At 45.9% G+C, this 25,049-nt stretch overlaps 1 protein-coding gene across 2 annotated transcripts in view; it reads left to right on the forward strand.

Annotated features, from left to right (window-relative positions):
• Positions 1-14,235, forward strand: part of LOC308385108 (zinc fingers and homeoboxes protein 2-like) — a 135,028-nt gene extending 120,793 nt beyond the window's left edge. For both annotated transcript variants that reach the window (XM_080863877.1, XM_080863878.1), the window contains exon 5: positions 10,034-14,235. The gene's annotated coding sequence lies outside the window, so the exon portion shown is untranslated. The remainder of the gene's footprint in view (positions 1-10,033) is intronic.
• Positions 14,236-25,049: the final 10,814 nt, after the last annotated feature.

The following is a 25,049-nucleotide window of genomic DNA, read 5'->3' on the forward strand; positions in this document are numbered from 1 at the left end:
AATGAAGCATGAATCACATCTTTCAGTGGTGCATCTCTGATTTTGGCCATTCTTCTATAGCGAGAGAAGCACAAATTACCTCCTGTGTGAGTGTAAAAGGTGGAATTTCTCCAGAAACCAAACTTTCGTTGACAAACGTGGAATGTTTTTCCACTTCTGCAATGTTTGCGTCTTTGCTCTCCGGCAGTTTTCTTCTTCATGTTTTTCCCTGTACGTCGCTGCTGCCTCGAGGTCAGTGCAGTCCAGCGGCAGGATCTCCACCACAACAAACAAACCCGCACGGACACGAACATCCCTCGCAAATAGCTACAAAACATGTGCTTTTTTTGTGTCTTGTGTGTTTCTGTTGTTTGTGCTCGCTGAAGCCTTCCTGCGGCTGTCTTTAAAACACACTTCAGGTCTCACGTTCAGCTTTTTGGCCGAGGCTGTCTGCTGCTTCACTCTAATCTACAGAGTCGACCTCATTACATGAAACTCGACGGAGACCTTAAATTCATCTGGATCACAGTTTTACAATCAGAGGCCAGATTTGCTTTAGTCTTAGCACAGTCATTCTGGGTCTCTGTTTAGTCACTTCCTGTTTTATTTTGAAACACTATTGAGCTTTATTCCCTCACCTGCATCTACTCGCTTCCTGTTTTATTTTGAAACACTATTGAGCTTTATCCCCTCACCTGCATCTACTCACTTCCTGTTTTATTTTGAAACACTATTGAGCTTTATTCCTTCACCTGCATCTACTCACTTCCTGTTTTATTTTGAAACACTATTGAGCTTTATTCCCTCACCTGCATCTACTCACTTCCTGTTTTATTTTGAAACACTATTGAGCTTTATTCCCTCACCTGCATCTACTCACTTCCTGTTTTATTTTGAAACATCATTGAGTCTTATCTGTTCCACCTCTCACTCTTACATCTCAGTCTTTGTTCCTGTTAAGGGGAGTTCTTCCTCCCCACCATCACCAAATGCTACTCAAAGGGCACCATCACATTTTTTTCACATTGGAAAAATAAATAAATAAATATTATAACGCCTTTATTTTACCATTTAAATCCCCTTGAGGTGTTTATTGTTGTGAACTGGCACATTTGAATAAACTGTCCTCGCCTCTCGGTGTCCTGCTGGGATTGGCTCCAGCCTCGCGGTGACCGGAGCTGGCCGCGCGGCGAGGAAAATGGATGGATGGATTGAAGTGAATTGAATGTGTGGCTGCAGGTTTTACCACCTACAGACTGAACTGATTTAACTCAGCGAGGCCCTCATTGGTCCCCCGTGTCCCCCCTCCCCTCCTCTCCCAGCCTGTCAGTGTTGAAGCCAACACCTCGATCCCAGGCTACAAACAAACCCACTCGAGCCAATCACCGTCTGTGTGTGTAGCTGTGTGAGTTTTGGCTACAACCGCTCAGCAACAAACACCAACTTCAGGAAAATTTAGGGAAAAAAACATTATTGGAGGCCCAAAAATAGCAACAGACCCCCCGGTGCGGTAAAGTTTGATAGATAAAAGGCTCCGCCTGGGGCAAAGTGTGATGACAGAGTGAGCCGGTTGTTCCCTCCTCTGTCTGTTCTGACAGAAGATTGAAAGTCTTAATGTTTCTACACGGCTTTCTGCTTATCAAAATAGAATCGGTTCAAATGATTTCCTCAAGACAAACGGCTGTAAACGAGGCAGACACTCCACTTCTTACGGTGTCACTTTTGAAAGACTGTCGCCACTTTCGGGTGCCTTCAAAATCAGCTCCTGACAGCTGGAATCAATAATCAATATGCAGCATTTTAAAAAACCAACAATAAGTGTGGGAGTGGGAAATAAAATGCTGTCAGTGAAATTTGAAAAAGGTTTCTGCTCCTTTTACCTGCCTCGCTTCAGTCCAAAAAAAGGCGTTATTTATCCCACAGGGGAAAAAAGCTGAGGTTAAGTGACTCGTGCACATAATAATACGACATCTGAAAAAGTAGTTCCTTCCCACATAAAAATAACAGAGGAACACTGTTCACGTGAGGCGCCGGGGATAAATTACACCACAGCTTTGAAGACCAACTGCGCTACAGAAGCCACAAAGATCCAGAGCAGCGTAAAAACGTATTCTTCCTTTCAGAAACGCAGCGTACTCTCTGCTTTATGCTGTATTTGAATCAGACGCCCAGAAACTGAAACTCTGGTCTCAGATGAATGAGAAACGGGTCGCAGCGCTCTGCTCAGCACTAATAAAGACGGATTCCGGTGAAAACACAATAAAATAAACCGTGACAGAGGAAAACCTGCTGACCTCTACTGCGTCAGACAGGAAGTTCTGACAAACGCTTAAACGTCACGCTTCCTGCTCGACTTTGTGGTCGGTGCCCGACGATGTGGCGCTGAGGCACGGGCACTGCCTGGTGTTTGGGTAACAAATATGAGGCGGCGTGTTCGCTTATTAATTATTAAACATTTCTAAAGAAGATGATGCTTCACGCACCGTAGACAGTGGAGTGAGTTTGGTCTCTGGTGTTTGGCTTGGAAACAGTCACAGTTGAAGTTATAGCGCTACCATCAACCTTTAGGCTTCTGTCACTATCACTGCATCTCAAGACGAGTCAGTTTCTCTGCACATGGTTACTATAGAGTTTGCAGGCTAACGGCATGCTAACATGCTCAGAGGTTAAAATGCATGGGTTTAGCGTGCTAATTAGCACAAAACCCTGCAGCAGAGCGTGGAGTGCTTTGGGTCTTACCATCTCGATGTTCTGGAATCCACCACGACAAATGAAGGGGCCCAATGGACTTATCAATCACACACTAACACCTACCTCTCTTTAGTCTTCTTCTGACTGCAAACAGACTTGAAACTAGAAACTGAGACTGCAAACTCATCGGAAAGTGTTTGCTGAGGTCACAGATCTGAGCCGGTTAAGTCGTGCTATACAAGTAAAGCAGGTTCAAAGCCTATTGGCTTCATGATTCAGACCCAGTGACCGAAATTCAGATGGAAGAAGTTATAAGGCTTTTCACACACTTCAGCATTCTGTTAAAAGCTTCTGTTCCAAAGTATAAACTTCATAACATTCATGTTACTCAAAGTCTGGATGTAATGAAGAAGCAAAGAAGAAGAAGACCAAAAGAAGTTGATGATGAAGAGACTAAAGCAGTCAAAGAAGATGAAAAACCACATAAAAAACAAATAACTCAGAAAAACATTAACTACAGTAATATTTTCATCTTTCCACCAACATCATACGGTTACAGCGGGTCTTCTGTACAGACATGACGTTTACATCAGCTCAGGGTTCAGACTTCGCCAGGATTCGAGGTGCACTCTGATTGGTTACCTGAAAACTCGACACAGATTCTGCTCGCATGTGTTTGCTGGAGGTGTTTGCTGGAGATGTTTGCTCCATCAGTCTGCTGCAGCTGCTCTCTCCACTAGAGATGGACCGATCCGATATTACGTATCGGTATCGGTCCGATACTGACCTAAATTACTGGATCGGATATCGGAGAAAAATAAAAAATGTAATCCGATCCATTAAATATCACGAAAGCACCTCACAAAACTTGCAACACGCCGTAACTCGCCTCAGAACGTTAGCACGTCGGAGCAGTATGCATCACGTGATAGAGCGGCTGTGGCATGCGGGACCTGTCGGTGGTCTGGATAGCATTTGGAGCTTCGCTAGCAACCCGGCATTTCATCTCCGACAAAGTTATCCCGAGAGAAGTAAAGCAAGTGTGTAAGTCCATCTCTGAATGTTTGTAAAGCATTCCTGTGTTAAGCTTAACAAGCGACTGCATCTTCTTGCTGCTACTTCAATCATGAAACTGCTTGATGATCAGCTGATCAGCTTTTCTGTCGGGAGTCCGTGTCTCTCGTTTGTTTTTGGTCCACTTTGCGCCAGAAAGAGGAAACCAGCGGCTGAACAACAGCAGCACGTTTAAGCTTGATCAGCTGTTGTTAGAATGTATTTAATATTACTTTCTACACCAGGATCTTTTTCTACGTAGCTGACGCTGGTAACTGTGCAGGGGCGGATCTAGCAAAGTTTAGCCAGGGGGGCCGATAGGGCGTTAACAGGGAAAAGGGGGCACAAAGACATAGTTTTCTTTCTTATTCTCATTTAAAATGTCTAGCTTTTAATAAATAATTATCCAAATCTTACACCCAAAGTTTTAATTTGATGTAAAATGAATAGAAGTCAATTACTGTATATAGTGACTATTAAGTCTAATATATATACCCTAGTAAGCTATAGTACTTTTTCCTTTGGGAAGGTAGCATCTGTGCAGTCTGCAATTTTGTTGAAGAAAGATGTTGAATCTATTTAATATTTCTTGAAAAATAATTGATTTCTGTGCATTTTTTTTCCACACTGCATCAAATTAAGGTTGATTACGTCGATTAAGCATCATGAGGTGGCGCGTGAGGGGTGGTTCCCTATTTTTTATTTATTTATTTTTGTTGTTGCTGGGAGTTGGAACCCTATTAGTTAGGTTGCTTAATATTTATTCTAAGTACTCTTTAAAATACCAGAATAGGGAGGATGGTGTAGGTCTAAGTTTATTAGATTGATCAGTATTGCTGAACTATGAAACATTTTTTTTGCATACAGGTATAACAGAATAGCTTTAGTGTAGTTGTTGTTTTAAACTTGAGTATGAACTTATACAAAATGCAGCAAGATATTTAAAAAAACAGTTTTGTTGATTAAAAAACACTATATCGGATTCATATCGGTATCGGCAGATATCCAAATTTATGATATCGGTATCGGACAAAAAAGTGGTATCGTGCCGTCTCTACTCTCCACCCCTCTGCTCCAACCCTCACATCAGAACAGGTCGCCGGTTACAGAAATGAGATGTCCAACATGATAAAACCCAAATCAAACTGTCCTTTTCCCTCAGTTCATTCACCAGCAGCCGCTGCAGAACAGTGAAACAGGAAGAGTGTGGCTTCATCAGCGGCGCTGGGGGGTGGGGGTAGGGGGGTTGGTGATTTGGACCCTGCGCGGGATGATAAATTAACACGAGCAGCTATCTAAACCCTGGCACTTTGTGGTGGCGGCCGCAGACTCGCCCGCTCTGCCAGACGCTCGGCTCTGGCGCCAGTTATTGCTGGAGGCCGAGTTCTGCTCTCCAAATCAGTTTGGCGCTCCGACGAGTGAGCGTGGCAGGTGAACGCTGGAATCCACCAAACGCAGCTGATGGAAAACCTGCTCCAGATAGAAGTCACACTCGAACTTTGGGAAATATGCGGCGCCGACTAAAACATGGCAACAGGAAACTGAATTTTCTCATTAAACCTCCAACAGGAGTCGATCGGCGTGCAGCGACTGTAACAGCTTCATCGCCGAGGCCACGTTAAAGAGAGGGCTGCGCAACACCCCCCCTCCCCCGTTCTCAGGGCCGTAGCTAACCATAACACTGCTCCCCTCACCCCCACCCCCATCCATCACATCCATCTGTTTTCGTACCCGCTGGTGTCTAAGCACAGACACACCTCCCTCTTCAAAGCCAGCCGCGAGATATCATCTCCCCAGCGTGTCCGGAGTCTCCTCCAGGTTGGACACGCTTGAACCTCCTCCCCTGGGAGACATCCATGAGGCATCCTCGCCTCCACTGGCTCGCCTCCACGTGGAGGAGTGGCGGCTCCGCTCTGAGCCCAGCCTCCCTTCAGGTGAAGCTCGTTTTGGCCGCTTCCCTCCTCGTTCTCACTCCTGTAGTCAGGACCCAGAGCTCGTGGCCATGTGCGAGGGCAGCTCAACCAGCAAAGACAGCTTCACCTTCACCACAGCCTCCATCAGTCTGCCAGTCGCCTGCTCCACTCCCCTCCACCCAGAGTGGGCACTCCACCCTTTTCCATCAGAGAGCGTGGGCCAAACCTAAACAACGACAAACGATGACATCATATGTAGAAGCTCTATAGTCAGACACTCGGGACTCTGGGTTCTCCACAAACTCCTGGAGGGAGTTTCTCCACCTTTTCACTGCTGGTTGGTTTTTCTCCACCAGCTTGTGTCTAATTTTTACCTCTTTGATGCCGAGCAGGCCGTAACGTGAGTAACATAAAAACAGCTCAGCGTGTGGACGGAAAACCAAAACTTCAGGCTGAAAGACACTAAACTGCTCTCCAGAGTTAATAGAAAACAAGAGTGGGCTGCTAAACCACTCCGAATGACAGCTTTCGGATTAAACACAGTCATTTAATCCTTTGTTCAGATGAAAATATTGATTTGGTGCTGCTCTGAATAAACTATTAGAAGCATGTTTATACTCTGACAACAGACCACAAATCACAGCCAGTGAAAAACGGTCGATATCACAGCAACAAGGAAAAAATTGCATTCTGTAATTAATCTAAAAGCAGAAATACAGACAGAAAAGCACAATTTAACACACACCAGTCAATAAAATCCAAATTTGAGACCTTGAGAGGAGAAACTGCAGCAGAAATAAACTCGACCGTTTTCCCCCGGTGCTGGTCTGAGAGCGATCGTTCGGCTTAATCAAAGCCGCCGCTCGTCAAAATAAAAAAGTCATTCAGGCGTTAAGCAAAACATACTAGAAATTAAACATATGTTCCCTTTCTCATTCTGCTGTAACCGTAAGGCCGGTCTGTTGGACAGGAGGCCAAGGTAAACGGGGGATGAAAGGGACAAATGCCTGCTGAGAAAATGAAGAATGGGAGGATGAAATGAAGCGAGGCGCGTTCACAGGTCTCAAACGTGGAGAGGAGCGAGGGCTCCAAACATCGGCTCGTTTAAAGCTGCTTTCGCTCTCGCGCTCCCTCCTTTTCCATTTTACACATGAGGTTAGGGGTCAAAGGTCACATCAGCAGGATGATACTAATAAAGAGAGCTAAAGAGTGATGGCATCAACCAGATTATATTAGGGAGTCGTAACGACCGACGGAACAAAAACAAATTTCTGCAGCAGCGTTAATTGATGTCCCCGGCTCATCTGTGTGTGTGTGTGTGTGTGTGTGTGTGTGTGTGTGTGTGTGTGTGTGTGTGTGTGTGTGTGTGTGTGTGTGTGTGTGCAGGAGTGTGTGTGCGCCCACCATCCATTGTCCTGTCTCACTAATCACAGCAGCTCCGGGCTTCATTTAATCAGTGGAGCGCGGCGTCCTGTAATAACTTATCAACAGTCGTACCTTATAGATGAAGCCTTAATTGCTGACATGCTGCAGAGCTGCTCCCTCGCTGTCATCATCATGATGCGAAACACCGAGCGGCGAGACGATCACAGTCACTCCCGGGTCGCCTTAATCTTAAAGAACATTCATTTATTTCCATTTTGTCATTTTTAATAAAAAAAGGGTTTTTTTTCTTTTCCAGTTAAAATTTCTTGATTTGAAGTTTCCTAATTGCACAGCGCTCCTGATGCTGCACCACATCTGTGTTATTTTCTATTGTGGTCCCATCTGATTGGTCCATTTGAATAGGATAATCAGTTTTACCCGTCACCTGTAACGGGCTGATGGGGCTCTGTCGTCACCCCGCCGGGCGGCATCGAAGCCTCAGTTTGAGAGCGAGGCAACGCAGGGTGTTAAAAGCGATTCCACAGGTGTGTCTGCTGTGAGGCTGACGGGAGCTCGGGTCAGACGTGGCGTTTGCAGGCTGTGATTGGCCTGAAGGATGAGGCTGACTCAGGACCATGGCTAAGAGTGAGTGCGAGTGTGGGTGGGGTCTGTGCTAGCTTCCAGTCTGAGGGGAAGAAGCTGTTTGTGAGTCTGTGGGAGTGAGACCTGATTGACCTGAGGCGGAGTCCAGAGGGCAGCAGGTCAAACAGGTGGTGGGCGGGATCGATGAGTTTTAGTCTCCAGCAGTTCTTGGTTAACACGTCCGCGGTTTGTCAGCCTGACGGCAGAGCGTCAGGTGAGGAGCCGGACCAGGAGCGTGTTTGTCGGGGATTCTGACCTTCACTGTGATTTCTGCCACCATTGTGGGTTTAACAGTACGAGCCTCAAACACCAGCTCAGGGTTCAGACTTCGCTATGACATCCACAGAGTTTTGTGAGAAGGCAATCTCCTCCTTGGTATTACCTGGCTTAATAACATACCAGGTGTCTAACAAAACACGGCCATCTTCCATCTGGAGAAGACGCTCACTAGAGACGGTGTAAGCTGCGGTGTTTGCAGGGACGTGCTGAACAAAAGCAGTTTTCTGGACTGGCAGCAACACGCGAACACGCGGATAAGTTTCCCCAGTTTCACTGAACGTTGGGGATCTGTGAGCGCTCAGAGGAACATCAGGCTGTCGTTTTCCTGCTGAAGGTTCTGAGCGGTCTTTGAAAGAGGCAGCTTCCTACAGCTAAACCACTGACACTCACCAATTATTTCTCAAGCTAGTTATTAAAACAGACACGCGTCTTTATTCAACAGTCATGGGTGTAAAATTCACTGTAGTCATTTCTTCTGTCCCTGGACTCAACAAAGCTCCTCGGCTTCAACCAGCAACAGGAGACGAGTTCGAGTCACAGTTCAACCTGGTTCAACCTGCACTCAGTTATGTTCTCTGTGCAGAACATGTGGAGCGTCTGTCTCTGCAGATGTTTTTGTCTCGTTTGTGTCGCGTTTGTTTCTTTGTAGCTGTTTCTTGTGTCTCTGTAGCAGCTGTGCAGTACTCGTCTTAGCGCCTGACTCTTTTTTGTGTCTTTGCAGTTGTTTGTTTTCTCTTTGTCGCTGCATCTGTGAGCCTGCTCTAACCTGTGTTTTGTGGTTGTTTTTCATCTTTTTGTAGTCAGTTTGTGTCTTTTTAAGGAACTTTTAGGTGAAGCTCAGAGGGCCCTGACTCTGGGCCTGACTCAGTAACACGCTGTTTGCGTATGTGAGGGTAATACAGTTTTGTTGTGGCTTGTCAGCTGGTGTTGTGATTAAACAGCTGATTGAGCAGCTGTTTGCAGCTGAAGAAGACATTCAGCAGTTTGTCCTCTTTGACTCGAGACCTGATGGATGAATCTGTGTCGAGCTCAGAGGAGCTTAAACGGAAGCCGCAGTGATGTTCGCGTTCTTTCAGTCTTTATTTAAAGTCTCCACAAACACAGCGAGCACACTGATCAGACACTGTGGGAACTCTGGTTGCGTACGGTCCTGTGATGCAGCAGCTCGTAGCTCGACCTGAAGCGGTGGCTCAGTCTCTCACAGCACGGCGGGGACTCTTCTTCACAGCGTTGCTTCAGGTTATTGAGGTTTCGTGTTTGCACAGCTCCGTGAAGGTCCAGCCTCTCGGTCAGGCTGCACTTTGCAGCACCTTTTGTGTGATCCAGGTCAGCCCAGGCTTTATCTGTGGGTTTGACTCTAGAGGACTTTGGAGAGCACCTCACGGTCCACTCGGTGACTGTGAGGTGCTCAAATCATCAGCTGATCAGTGCTGACAGCTGGTGAAGAGGCTTTCTCCTGGCAACGAGCCACAGCTACTCAGTCCTTTCATATCTGTAAGGTCATGAACTTTAACCTTTAAGCTGCTAACCGAGGCCCGTAGAGTGACCGCAGGGTGAATTTGCTGGGATGTCCACCCAGGTGAAAACTGCGACACCTGAATGTCCTGCAGACTGAAACCGTTTGCACAGAGCAGCTCAGACCTGCTGACGATCAGTTACTCGATACTGTTTGACGAGCAGCAGCTGGCTCCGCCTGACGGCGGGAGTTTAGCCACAGGTCACCTGCTGCTGACGAGCCGCTCTCTGTCCCACGATACAAAACTGTGTTTGTAATCACAGCGACCGCCGGCCTCGTTTAATCTTCGGCACAGTTTTCCTCTTACACAGATTAAGCGAGCGCGCCGCGGCCGCTCAGGTCTGCCGCTGTTCTCTCACAGCGTGTCCCAGTTCCCGGCGGCACCGGGCGGCCTGGAACGCCAACTCGGGATCAACGACTGCTTTTTAATCCCCCGCGCTCGCTGCTCTCTGCCTCTTTTTGTTTGGCTTTGTTTTCATTTTTTGCCGAGAATCATCCGAGTTCTTGTGACACTGACATTTGTGCCGCCGAACATTTGACAGATTTTAATGTGTTTTTTACCCTCCTCCCCCCTCCTCTCCTCTGTCCATTTCAGGTGTGAATAAGATTCGCCTCCATCGCCTCCGCCACCGCCGCTGCTGCTGGAAACAGAAGAGGAGAAAACATGAAGAATGGAGCAACAAAAGAAGAGTTTCTCGATTATCTAATTTTTTTTTCCCTGTTCTTGTGTTTTCAGATTTTTTTGGTTTTTGTTTTTAATCTCTTGATTGTCGCATCCCGGCGCACGCACAACATCCTCCTCCGTCACGCCGTCAGCGACCTGGAGCGACCGCGGTGTAGATGTGACGCTCGCACACAAAAGCACGAGTTTGAACACGACAGAGCCGCTGCTGCACTTTGCTGTGGGCTGCACCCAAATTGAAATCTGAAGAGCGCGAGGAGAAATTCAGGGTCACGATCTGTGAAGATAATTGAAACCCCCCCACCCCACACCCCCACCTTTACAGTGGATTTCAAACTGCTGCTTTCAGTTTTACAGTAGTATTATAACACAACACCGTCGCACAGGCGTCCTGCAGAGTGCCGTAAACAGAGTCGGACCCTTTAAATGTGTTTTGTCTTCAGGGGGACAAAATTCAAACATTCCCTCAAAGAAGTGAAGTGGATCACTTCCACTCCCCCCGAGAATAAATCCACAAACGAGCTGGAAAACAAAGCAAGTTTAAGTGAACCGCAACAACAAACATGCCTGAAAAAAACAACTCGTGTCCCTTCAAACCAAACCTCAGTAGGATTCGTTTATTAATTCCTCAGCGCACGCTTTGGGTGAATTAAACGAACAATTAGTATTTCGCTCGTGCAGCATATCAGGATTTATTCCAGTCGTTCTTCGTCCTTGTCACAGCCGTCCGCCTGCATCATTATGCAACTCTTTATTTTTCCACCTAAGTCGGAGGAAGTCACCAGAATGTTTTATTCAGAGTGTTTTCTCTTCTTTTAAATGATTGTTAAACGTATTTATTGAATTGCCGAGCTGCAGCTGGAGCCGTTAACTGCCAGTTTTCAGCCTTTACGTTGGCTCAGCGCTGCATTGTGAGACGAGCGAGTCCTTCAGCGCCACAGAAACTTTCTATATTTACTTCCTTTTGTTGTTTTTCCACTGGAGTGTGGAGTTGTCAGCAGCACCGTATTAAAAGCTGCTTTGGTCGGCGTGACGGCGCACGAGGCTTTGTTCACGCGCAAGCGGACGAGTTTATTCATGTTTTCAATTTTCCTCAGATTGGTTGGTGCGTGAGAAACGATTCGCCGGCTAAAGGAACGCTGCGTGACTCAGTCTGAGTGCCGAGGAAATTTTTTTATCCAATGTTAGAAATTAAAAGAAAACATTTCTGTTAATCGAGCTCCAACATACATGTTAAATTTATAACTGTTAGACTTCAGTGGATCCTTCTCATTTCACGTTTTCATTAACAACACCTCTGAAATATGTTCCTGAGTTTAACCTTGAGGAACTTTTTTTATCCAATCAAATGGCCTGTTACTTCACTTCCTCACGGCTTTAGGGGAATCACCTCTGTTACAAACTATAAAGACTTTAGTTTTCATTGTTGGACTCTACAGCTCCTCCCCTTTAAGGGAAAGTTCTCCTGATTGGCTGCTCCTTATAGCGGGAAATTAGTAAGGTGGGCAGGATTGTCTCCTTTCTATGACATCACACAGACCCAAGGGTAGAAAAAGCTGTTCAGTGTTATTCATATAGCACCAACCGTCCCCTTGCAAAGTAAAGACCTACAATACTACAGAGAACCCCAACAATCAGACGACCCCTGTGAGCAGCACTCTGGCAACAGCGGGAAGGAAAAACTTCCTTTTAACAGGAAGAAACCTCCAGCAGAACCAGGCTCAGGGAGGGGCGGGGCCATCTGTAGCGTCACAAACGCCGTATTTTACAGAGTTAAAGGCGGGACTGACGGACGTGGCCGAGGCGGTGTTGTGTGTGACCCGTGTTGCCGTGGAGACGAACCGGAGCACTGAATGTGTGCCTGCAGCAGCAGTACAGACCGACAGGGTGGATTTAAAACAAACAAACAAACAAGAAAAAAAACGAACAAAAACGCCGAGTGCCAAAGCTGGGATCTGCTGCATTCTCACTACACATAACATAAGGGTTCTTCTTCGTGTCGTTGTAAATAGGATATATATGTTTGTTTGTTTGTTTGTTTGTTTTTCCTGTATTGCTACAGATTTGTAAAATTTTGCGGGAAAAATTTTGTTACATTTTGTAAAATGGGAGCAACTCGTCCCCCCAAAATCCTCCTGGTTTTCTTTTTCCTTTAAAAAAAAAAAACCTCTCTCGGCTTTTTTTTTTGGTTTATTTTTGTTGGACTTTTAAAAAAAAAATCTAGTGCCAGCAGTGTGTGCGTGAACACTTTTCCTTTTTTTGTTCTTGGTGGGGTTTTTTGCTCTTTCCCATCTCTCTCTCCTCGTTTTGTACTGAACCGGAGTGGAACCACTACAAAAAAAGGAAAAACAAGGAAAAGAAGAAAAAAAAAGACGGACCAGTTGGCAATACTTCAGTCATTTGTTCATCTCACCGGCACTGGACTTCCGCCCGCCACTTCCCCGCTGAGAGGAGAGGAGAGGTGGGAGGGAGAGGAGGGAGGAAGAGGGGGGACTTCGCTTCACATCAAATCAGATTTAAAAAACAAAACGGAGACAAAAAAAAGCACCTTTGGACCTTTTTCCTTTTTTTTACTGTGCTGAAGTGAAGTCAAGTGCTATTATTATTATATTATTATATTATTATTATTGTAGCCACTGTCTGGAACCCTTTTTTTGAAGAAAAGCAAAGGAAAAAAACAAAAAGAAACTTAAGCCAATCTGCACTTCTCGTTCCGACGAACATGCTTGTATGACCAAGTGACTGTCGTGGATCTTTGTTTTCAAACCCGATAAGGAACAAACTGAGTATAAAAACAAAAAAAACAGTCGAGAGACTTGAAACGGTGGCAAACGCAGAAGGATTCAACGGTAACGATCACGCAACTTACAAACTCGACAGTAAAAACCTGCAATCAAGACTCACGCTGCCTGAATCATACTTTGATCTTTCTCTCTGTTTCTATCCCTCCTCCTTTTCGCCGTCTCTCTCGTCTCTCCTCGCTTTCTTTCATTTTTCACCGTTTCCCTTCGTTTTTCTCTCCCTCTCTCTCTTTGTCGTCCTGCACACCATCATACACACCTGTAATAAACAAAAACAGACAAAAAAAAGATAAATAGCCTTTTATTCGATACATTACTACATGTTGGCTTGGTAGGATTAGTTGAAACTAGTTCCATTCCTACAAAAAAGAATAATAGTAAAAAACAAAATATGAGCTTCTTTATGTATTGCTTCTGCCGCTGTAGTGTCCTGGTCAGATTTAAAGATGATAAGACTACATATATCTGAAATACTGTATTTACAAATGCATACCAGGGCTGGCCTCAACGACACGACGGCAGGGGGAGGTTTCCAACTCCGTCCGCGGGGCGGCCGGTCGAGCTGTCGGGGGTTTGGCGGTAGCTCCGACCGCTCGTCCGAGGTGGTTAAAATGCTTCTTTGTTTGCTCAAAGTCTTCGCAGTTCTTTAAACTTGTAGCGTTCAGCAGCACTGAAGCTCTCGCCGCACAGCTGCAGGGCCTAACAGGAGTGCTGGCAGCGCGGCGGAGAGCGCCTCCTGGTGGACGCTCAGCCTTAGCACGCTTCCAAGAGAGTTTTATTTTTGCAAGTGTATAGTTTTAATTGAATATTTTTCTGATGAATGATTGAATGTAATTGCTTTGGGGAGGAAAGTGGGTTTACTGTCTGAATGTTGAAAGAGGAGGGAACCGAGCACACTGGCACCAAAGCAAAGGCGGTCCTGCAGAAGTTAAACATGATCGTGTGGGAACTAAATTTGCTCGAACGCTTCCGCTATCCCAGACCGGTGCCTCGAGCAAACCTTTGGCCTCAGTGACGTTTGACACGCCACAAGTTCTACTGTAGTCTACTTTCAACTCTATTAAGCTTTTTTATTTTGTTGATTAAAATATTTTTGGCCAACTTTTCCACATAAATTTGCACTTTTTACCTTCAAAGGGACGAAGAGCGATCTTGTCCCGTTTTTATGTGAATGTGTAAGATGCTAAAACCAAGGATCAAAATAGCTGTTAGCTAAATCACGAACTTGTGCTAATTACAATTGTTAATTTAAAAATCTAAATGTAGTTCACTACGAGTACCAAAGTACCAGGATGGAGTCGCTTGTAATGGAAATCAGGACCACCAGTTGATTTTTAGCCAATAAGAGAAGGCTACATCAGCGATACTGGTGATGTCATTCTGGCTTGCTAATAGCAGCAACTTTAATTTTGCTGCAGCTAGCACAACAATCATGGTTCACTTTTGCAGTTTGATTCATAAAAAATCCAGATAAAAAATTAAAGCACCTCTAAAATAAGCCTTAAAAAGCCTTTGAAGCTAACTGACGGCTTGTAGGTTAGCGGTCTTAAAGAGGTTTGTCTCAAATTTATGCTAGTTTATTTTTAGCGCACACTGACGAGTGGCGGTGTGCAGCACCCAGGTGGCTTGTAAATGTACGTAATCGACAATCGCGATTAAATGTTGCAATCGTCATTTCCTGTGAGCGTAAACTTGGGGAAAACTGCCCTGGTCACAACGAGGGGACGAACAAACCACACAAAGCGGCGCGCAGTGCGACCGGTGTGCTCCGTCCTTCCTTCGTTTAAACTTGCTCCGTTGTATCGTGGCGAGCGCCTGGTTTCCTCAAAAAAGCTTTTTATGCAGCGACAGTCAAGTTTTGAAGAGCAGTGAGGTTCAGATGTTGGCGGGGTGGGGGGACGACGTCGAGGCTGAACTCCTTTACCTTCCCTGAAGTTCGCTCTGATGATGGCTCTGTTGTTTTCTGTTTACCGGTTTCAAGCACAAAAGTTAAAGAGCAATGCAGTCTTCTGGTTTTCTTTGATATATTTCCACCTCTGAAATATTGATATTGCATCAGAGTTGCAGAACTAGATTTTCTGAACTAGACTCTGGACTTTGAGCACGTCATTCCTGCTATCAGAGCAAATCTGCGCTCTGATCCAGACTCTGTTGTCGAGCAAACTTCAAGGGTGTTTATCCGTCCTCAGTCTCCAGCTGTCCTCAGTTTTGAAATTCAAGTCGCTGTCACATGTGAACCAAGAATGAAAAAGTAGAAAATAGGCTGTAGAGAGCTGATATCTTCTTCATTTGACTGCTTTTTCAGCTCACTTCAGAAGCTCAGCGAAGGAATTTTAAGACGTGAGACAATCAAGACGTGACTTCTGCAAAAGTACTTTAGTTTCAGAGAAACCTTCCGCTGTTCGACAAGTTGAATCAGATCCAGTTTCTGGAAGTTTTGCGTATGCAAATCATCAAACTCACTGCATTCTTTCAAGCTGTGTTTTTAAATCTTGGTTCACGTGTGAAAAGAAGTCAAATGAAGGGATAAGTGCTCCAACGCTCCTGCAAAAAAATGCACAAAAAAATTGTAATCAACCGAGAAAAAAAGACTTTACAAAGCCAAGCATCACTTTTGGGAAAACCAGGTGCTCTGATTGTGTTTTTAAGGGGAGTTGAGGCCAGCCCTGCTTCATAACTGAGGTTCTGCTTCTTCTACTACTGCTACTATCTAACAACAACCCTGGGCACAAAAACAGGCCTGAACACTTTCAAATCCTCCAGCACTCGAGGCGCGTTCGATTTTTAACTTCACATACCAGCATCTTTGAACCCAAACTGATTTGGAGCACCAGCTTGTTTTTGTTTCGTCCTCGACGCCACAAAGACGCTTCCCTTCCCGGCCCAAACGCGAACTCGTCCTGACTCAGCTGGGTTCGTGGGCTGGCGGCGTCTCTGGGGTCCGTCGGGTTAAAAGAAAATAAGAGCCATGAATATTTTTTTTTTTGCGTTGTTTGAAAAGCATTCGAGCTCTGTTTCTGTCGCCCAGGCCAGCAAAACAACCTGTTGATGTCTGCTGTATTTCAATAAAACACAGCCTTTTTCAAAGGGTACACCCTGTTCTCACTGTGTCTGTGTGATGTGGTCTGAATGCAGTGAACAGCGGCGCACGTGCATCATATGGACGCTGCATTCTGCTCTGACTCACCTGATTGTGAAATCCTGACAGCTTTACAACAAAACAGAGGGAGAAATGGTCTGCAGCCACTTCAGAGAAGGGCCGATGGCGTGGAAAAGCTCCAGCCTTTCACATAATCTCTGGTGTTTGCACACACACACACACACACAAAGTCCTTTTATTTCAGCTTCACAGGCAACATCAGCGCCCTGCCAAGTGTCCGAAAAACAGTATTTATTAGTCCAGATCATTAGGGCCGCTTGATTATGGCCTAAAATCAAGATTATTTTTGTACAACAAATTAATATAATTAATATAATTACGCCTGAGCCACATGGCGCGCCCCTGGTAACCTCTGGTTGCTAGGTAAAAATGTGCATTACTGGACCGGTTGGTGAGTGGTTGCTGGAGGTTGCACCATGAGGCATCGTCGTCGTCGCTAACAGGTTGGCTGTGGACGACTGCAAACGCTCACGAGCCGCAGTGACGAGACTAGAGAACATTTGCATGCAAACTTGAACCTGCACCTTTTAAAATTAGTTCACCACAGCGTGAGGCACGACTCTTACTTTGAAGGCCGGTCTGCGTTTCCGGTTTGTGTCGCACTTTTGTTTGCAGCAACGATTCCCCAACTAGTTGCAGAATACACTCTTTTCCATATTTTACCCTCGTTACTGGTGGTTGCCAGATGGTTGCCTGCGACTGTGAAGCCTTACTTTTTAAAACGTATCTTTAATCGAGGAGTTTGTTGAACTTTGAATTGAACCGGTCTTCAGTGGTGAGCTAGCTGGTAGGGCCTAGCACCGCGACTGAACAGAAGCTGCAGTTCCTCTAGTGGCCACTTGAGGCTGGCACTAAAAGTCAGTGCTCACAGTTTCAAACTGTCCTAAAAGGAAGCGCTCAGGCTTGCTGGTAAGCAGCTGTCTTATTCTGCCTTTGCTAGGCCTCAGTAACAGTGCTGAGCATGGACGCATACACACAACGGATTTAACTCCATCTAGTTTAGTATTTGCAGAAATGACTTTTTTATAAGGGGTTGTTTATAATGTTTTGGGTTCTTAAATCAAAATAAGCTACTTTGATATGCATAATGAAACTGTGACAGTCTCTCGTCTTTCAGCAGGTTTTAGGAGACGCTGGCTCTAAGTTCCCCGTATACCTTTGTCTCAGTCGGCCTACGCATGCTGACAGAACGGTTTTTCTCTGATTTATTTTCAGTTTTTTGGTAATAAACGTAACAAAAATACATATTTACCTCTATAATTGTATAAACAAAAACACAGTGTAATGTAAAAGCTGGGCTGGTGTGTTTAAATAATGCTTGGGGGTTACAGAGGGGCCCAAAGTGTCCATCAAACCACCAGCAGTCTGAACCAAAAAGACTTTTATATACTGCATGAGTAATTTTAAGTCTTCTACAGGAAACAAAGAAAAAAACAAACGATATTAAATTAAATTTACTTCCAGTATGATGATTTTGTTTCCAGTAAAAACCAGACTTACCTTTTATTCTGGTGTTTACCTGTGTGTGTAGGTAAACATAATCACATTATAAGTTCAAATAAAAAAACTCCCGTTCAATTACAGAGGAATTACGTCCTGACCTGCAGTCGAATCACGAAGCGTTACCGAATCCTGATCTGGTGAAGTCACGTGACCGCTCTGCGCGGATGCAGGAAAACTGTTTGAGCAGAGAAATGTCGGCGGCCTTGAAACGGTCGAGGCCTGATTCAGGGCGGCGTCTCCCGCCTGCTTAGCATTTCCACCGCGCTCATTGTGGATGTTTTCCACGTCGCAGAGCCCATCCCAGGCAAGCTGTAATATCTGGTCGGTATTCTCAAAGGATATCACGGCGCTGGTGTTAATTTAAGATAAGCTCTGCCTTTGGAATCACAATGAGAATGAAGGGGGCTGTAAAAATAAAAATTAAACCTGAATAAGAATAAAGGTGAGGAATCACATTTCGGCCTGATAGCGGCGCGCAGCGGATTGAAAGCTGCCGTGGCCTCGGAGCGCTCGCCGTGTCGAAGTGTGCAGTTTGTGTGCCTAAATATTCGTACCGTGCCGTGAGTGTTTGGCTTTCCAGCTCGTTTTTTCAGCAGATAAATCGAAGAGACGAACATTTCTACAGAAAAGACTTTTTTGTGTCTGATGCTGCATTTAGGCCCCGTGGGAAACCGGTTAAATATGAAGTCTCTACTTGAAACACTGGTGTTACTGGCTTCGCAGCAGTAAATACGGCTTGAAGATCAAACCTTGAAAAGAAATATTGTATCGCTTCATGCAAAAGAAAGATTGTTATCATATATACTGTTTATTGTATGTTAACATTAAAGTGTCACAGGTGAGTGGTGTGTCAGATTAGAGGCAGTAATGAGCACAGCACTTGGCGTCATAAACCATCTCTGAGCCCATGAAAGGCTCATTCGCTGAAATGACTGAAGCGTGCTGCTGCGGTTTAGCAGACGCTTCCTCGGTATTAACTTTTTGCACTTGTGCAGATGAGCTAAAGCATGTCCTCATTATAAACATAAAACAAACGCGCGCTGTTGCGTCTCTTTGGAATATATTTTCTCTGTTATGTAAATTTTTGTTGCTGGGGAAAATGTTACACAGTACAGCACAAACTGGAGAATTCATCTCACATGACTCACGAACCGCCTGGAGCTGTTTGATCACTGCAAAACGTCTTCCTGTCAGCTTTATTTGCATACCACCACTTCACACAACGGTCACCTCAAGGTGGTTGGATGAAGATCCGATTGGGCAGAAATCCCAACAGTCAGGTGATTCCTGACTGGTAACAGTGGGGAGGAAGAACTCCTTTTTAACTGGAGGAAACCTTCAGCAGAACTAGGCTCTGCGACCGGATCGAGGGTGAATGAGAAGAGTGAAGGCTATAAGGAGACGCCGTATAAACAGTCAGTGCATCATGGGAAAGCCCCAGAACCCTGGTCCTGTAAGAGGGAGGGTTCAGGGTCACCTGGTCCAGCCCTAACTATATGCTTTAGCAAAAAGGAAAGTTTGAAGCCTAATCTTGAAAGTAGAGATAGTGTCTGTCTCCTGAATCCAAACTGGAAGCTGGTTCCACAGAAGAGGGGCCTGAAAACTGAAGGCTCTCCCTCCCATTCTACTTTTAAATACTCTAGGAACAACAAGTAGGCCTGCAGAGCGAGAGCGAAGTGCTCTAATAGGGTGATATGGTACTACAAGGTCATTAAGATAAGATGGGGCCTGATTATTTAAGACCTTGTATGTGAGGAGCAGGATTTTGAATTCTGGATTTAACAGGAAGCCAAAACAGGAGAAATCTGCTCTCTCTTTCTAGATGAACAAAAGCAGTTGTACGTGTTTAACGTGTGATTTTAGGAAATATCCGGGTCATAAATGACCTCACAGAGTCCTCACACTCTGATAGCCGCCCGTTCCAAGTATCTGGCTATCTGGAGGGTTTTAAGCAAAAACTTTACTTTAGTCTGAGTGAACATGAATGCATTTAAACAGGAGTCAGAGGTGCGCTCTTTAACATCCACAGAGTCACTGGCGACTCATTAAGGGTGGCTTTTGCTTCAGCCACAGGCTAAAGAGGAAAATATTCAGAAATGAGAGGTTTCTGTCAAAGCAGAGGTGCTACATCCAGAGGAACCGTCGAGGTGGTCAGGCTCCGGGCACGTCTCCTGGGAAGAAGTGCTCTGGGCACGTCCTGCCAGGAGGCGGCCCCGGGCCAGGCCCAGGAAACGCCAGAGAAAGTCCTACGTGCGAATACGACAGAGTCCTCACAGAAGGGCTGGAGGAGGTGATGGAGGTCTGGGTATCTCTGCTTCAACTGCTGCAGCTACAACCTGACCTGGATGGGAAGAAGATGGATGAAGGCGTGAATGACAGCCGAGCCGGACCCCGGACCCTGATGGGTCGAATGCGGCGTTGTGGATCTGTGTTCAGGTTTATCAGCATCTGTTAAAGAAATGAAATATTCAACAAGATATTTGTAAAAAGTGACTAAAGTAAAATATTAATGTCTCAAAATAGAGGTGTGAAGAATGTTGTGGGTTAGTTTCCATTCAGATTTTATTTTTTATTCTGTCTTTACAACTGCAGCTCACAGGTAAGGTGGGCTGCTCGAGCTGCCCCCCCGCCACGAAACCTGCCGAGGGAGCGTGGACTCCAGAGGCCTCGCTTCCTTCAGCTTCCCCAACGAGGCCGCTCAGCAGCCGGGTGTGATTGTACTCTGCAGCTCCCAGGTGTGATCGAGTGTAAGTGTGTGAATGTGAATCGAGGTGTTGTTGAGAAACAGAACACGGGCTGGGAAAAGCTTCCCGGCATGAATTTAAAAAAACCAAAGAGCGGGGAAAAGCTCCAGCGAGGTCTCCTGTGAGAAGTCTCTGTCTACATTCCCTAAACTCCAGGGATTTAAAGCGGCTTGTGTATCTTTGAAAATGTTCCAGCGCTGCCCCAGCTGTGCCGCGGTGTACAGTGAGCATCACATGTCTGAGTCCTGAAGTCCTTCGAAATATAAAGCGAGTTGGCACCTCACCGGCCAGGAAAACCAAGGCTTGGGGGGAACGCCGTTACGTAATGCGCCCGTCTTCGCTGGCCGCTCTACGACGCGGACGCGCGCAGCACATGACCTCAGATTCTCAGAAAGTCTTATGCAATTCGTCATTGTGTAATTTGGCCTTTTAACGCTACCGTTCAGCCTGTAATTGGGTGCTGCTTCTCGGTTGCATCACTGCTGCTCTGAGAGTCCTGCTCGTATTGTAAGGCCTTCGTTCCCAGCAGCCGCCGGCCTCCACGAGATATTTTACAGCTGCAAAAATCCGTTTTTTATTTCAGTTGAACCTGAATCCAAAGGGCAAACATGAGTCCACGTATGAATCACGGCAGCTTGATTTGTTTTTGAAATTCCTCCACAGACACTGAAAGAGTAATTTGTACTCGAGAAGCCGAACGCGGCGCCGTGTGGATGTGAAGCGGGAATAAAAACGCAGTCAAAGGTAGGTGTTGATCTCTCCACTCTTATTAGCAGGGACGGAGCCCCCTCCTCGGCTCCCAGTGGGTCCACACTCTGTGCAGAATAACAATCAGACGCTTTATTGATCCTTGTGGAGAAAATCTTTTTGGGCATCTTCCACACGGAGGTCAGAGGTCAGCCTCGGCAGCCACACAGCCGGTAAAGATTCGGCCTCGTTTTGCCGGCTGTATTTTACACGATTGCCGCATCTTAATTCACAGCAGGATCCTCGGGAAGTCGCTGCACACACAAGTGCAACCTTTACACGACCCGGACTCTTTCACACGCCGAAACCCACAGGTGTGTTTATCAGGTTCCTGTGTTCCAGGTAAATATACAGCCCTTAACAACCATCTAATACTGCGCAGGTCACCGTGCCAACAGCTCCGACCTATCAGGCTCCACTAAACATCTGTGAGCGGCAGAGCCTCGATTCAGTAACGATGCTCAATCGAACTGAGATCTCAGGAACTTCGAGTCTGCAAGTCTCAAACTCTTCTGAAGTCTAACCTGAGAAGGTTACGGAGGATCAGAGTTAACCCTAAACCTAATTTAACCCCTAATCCCGGGGTGTGGATTTATTTTAGCTACATGCTGGGAAGGCAAAAGGACACATTAAGATGTGACATTTCAAAGTCTCACACTCACGGGACATTTTATTGGGTAATAATAATAGATTTTATTTATAGGCACCTTTCAAGACACCCAAAGATGTCTAAACTAAATGTCAAAATCACAGTGTGCATAAAATGAGAAAACGGCACAGAATTAAAAAGTCAACAACACAAAATCAAATCAGCTGATCTTAAAAAGGATCACTTACTAGGATAAACCTCACCAGGACCGGGTCTGACCCGTTATTCCTTCAGAACGTCTCCTTAGCCTTCATGGCGCAGACTTAACAAGGTGTAGGAAACATCAGAGGTTTTGTTCCATGTTGACATGACAGCGTCACACAGCTGCTACAGATGTGTCTGCTGCATCCATGTTGAACCCACATCCCAAAGGTGCTCTGAGGGGCTGAGATCTGTGACCATGGAGCCTGTTGTGAACTCAGCATCACGTTCAGTTTGAGATGATTTCACAGTCAGAGCAGCCGATATTCTTCCTGTCTGAGCTGACAGGACGGGCACTTGGAGCGGTCTTCTGCTGCTGAAGCACCTGGTTGCGCATTCAGGTTGTGTTGATCATGTCTACATCTACTGAGTTGCTGCTGTCATCAAATACTTGCTTGAGCAGTTGAGCCATTACTCCAACTGTTGCTGTTGCTGTGGTGGTTAGAAGGTAAGAATGACTCCTGCGTGAGGAGGTCTTGAGCTCCTTGTCCTGTTCCTCAGCCCTCTGAGGTCGAGCCCGTCGCTCAGTTAAAATTACTCTGAAACCAAACCTTACATGGTGATAATAAAAGATCAAAATCTTTGACGCGTGTTCCTCAGAATTACTGACAATATTTTTGTCCCATGATTGCAGAGAGAAAAATATGGTGACGGTTTTCTTCCACGGGCCTGGACCACACGGGCCGACCCTCGTCCCTGACCCCGTCGGCAGGTAAGCAGCTGGTGATGCCTACAGCTGACCACCACGTGAAAAAGTCCCAGAGGCTGTGGCTCAGACGGCCGGTCGGGGCATTGAGTAATTGGAGGGTTGGAGGTTTGATGCCTGGCTGCTCCAGCCTGCACAGTATTGTTGGGGAAGCTGCTGTTCGTGCACAGTATGATATGATTTATCTATTTGCCAATCGAGACACGAACTCTTAGACGTCCGACTCCAAACTTTATAGATGTTTTAGGTCTGGGGCGTTGTCTCTCCTGGAGCGTGTCTCGGTGTCTCTGAATGCGGACGTTCAGGATTTTTAAAAATGCAGCGAGAAGAGTGGTGCAGCGTTACTCGGTCTCTTTAAACCAGAATTTAACTCGGACTGCGTTCACCTGTCAAACAGATTTTAAACAGTACACTCGGCGCATGCAGATTAGGGTACAATAATAGCATCATCATCCTCATCATCTGGTTATCTGCACAGCTGGAAGCCGACCCTCCGAGCGTTAGTGGCATCGCGGGTCATCGTGCTCTCCGAGTTTCCATTTTTCAGCCCCATTCAGCTGTTTGAAGACACACTGGAGGCTTGAAAAGCTTTTTTGTGCAGCACGTACCTCAGTATAAAGATTTCTTTTTCTTTATACAACGCTGGTCTCTCTCCCTTTGAGCTTCTTCCTGCTGTTCAACCACGGAGCATCACAGTTTGTACAAAATGATGAAACACACGTCACAAAAGAACAGAGTTACGATTTGATATGAAAAGAAACAAACAGAGGCAGAGAAAAGGCCGCAGAAATAGTCTGGGAGAAATTAAAGCTGAAAAATTCATGTCTGCTCCTCGTCGTCTTCGCCAGATGGAACTTCATTTTAAAGTTTAGGGTCAAGAGCGCCGCTCATACATTCGGCTCACATCAAATTCCTCACTTAAGATGCTGCTTTCTGAGTATATAAGTCATTTCTTATCTGGAGCAGCCAAGTTTCTCGACTGCCTCGCTCTTCTTGGACGGGCAATCGAGGGCGTGCGATATGAGAAATTTAATGAAAAGTCGAACGGGCGTGTGAATCACGCTTTAATGGGCGGCTGCTCGTCAACAGAGAGGCCGTTTCTCCTATCAGACGAGATATGGGGCCTCGCCAGAGAACCCGCGATGAGCCATCCTGCGGCACGTTATTATTTTTTAACCTTTGCGCGCAGCGGGTTTGTGAACCGCAGCCAACATTCACACCGCTCCACACTGGGAGCCTCCCATTACAACCACGGCTTCATACTGGGAGCTGGCCATTATAACCACAGCTTAACCAGGTCAGCACTAAGCAGATCCACTGGAGCAGCGGTTAGAGGATAAATCTCAGAGTTTACCCCATCATAAATCTTGCATCAGGAGAGTTACCCGAGAGCTCATACAGTCTGACTTTTCACATAAAACAAAGCAGGTTTAATTTTGTTGTTTTCAGATCGAGAAGATGCTGATCGGCGTCGCTCGGCAACAAAGTTACTGAGGCTGTGCTCCAACTCAGAGACCAGAAACACAGATTCATCAGTCTGGAGAATAATCTTAGATTAATTCATTCATCATTTTTCCTTTTTGTTAAATTCAAGTACGTGAGGATATTTAAAGATGTCACCTTGAGAGAATCAGGACAGAATTTCTGGCACCTGACCAACAACTAATTTGGAAATTACAGACAGACAAAGAGGTCCTGATTCCTTTTTTTCTGGGACAATTTGTGTCCTCCTCAGTGGATCATTATGAACGTATTATTCACCCATTTTTAAAACCGCTTCATCCTGTTCGGGGTTAGGGCTCGAATCACACCTGAACAGGTCACCAGGCCATCACAGGGCTAACAGGGCTAGCAGGAAACTGTATTCACACTCACACATACAGCCAATCAGAATCATCGGTTTACCAGATAAGTTAAACCAGGTAAAGCTGTACCAGCACAGGTAGATCCAAAGCAGCCGGTTGGTGGATGTGGATCACGTCTTACTGCCAAAGAGATCATGAAGCTGTCTGACGAGTAGACACGGAGGAGCTCAGTGATAAAGAACCGTCTGCACTGCACAGTGAGCCGAAACATAGTCCGATAACTCAAACACCTCCAGACCCCGCCCTCGAGCTCACAGGAAAGAAAACGACATTTAAAACACGCGCACAGGTTAGGGTTCGGGTCATTTCCTGTTTCTATCACTGAGATGCCACAGGGGGCGGGACTTTGGTGCAAAGGCCCGGCTGTTAGCGGTGATGCACTGAGGATTTTCTTTGTTGTTTTCATTACAAATGCTGAGACGTGTGTTTGTGGAGGTGTTTTAAGGTGGTGCCAGTGATTAAAATTTAACATGTGAAACATTTCTCACGTTGATCCGATTCCGGTAAGTGGGGCTGGCAGATGCTTTCTCAGACGCCGGCTGCTCCTCTTGGT

The sequence above is a fragment of the Rhamphochromis sp. 'chilingali' genome, assembly GCF_963969265.1.
Source record: "Rhamphochromis sp. 'chilingali' genome assembly, chromosome: 17".
In the NCBI taxonomy this organism is placed as follows: Eukaryota; Metazoa; Chordata; class Actinopteri; order Cichliformes; family Cichlidae; genus Rhamphochromis; species Rhamphochromis sp. 'chilingali'.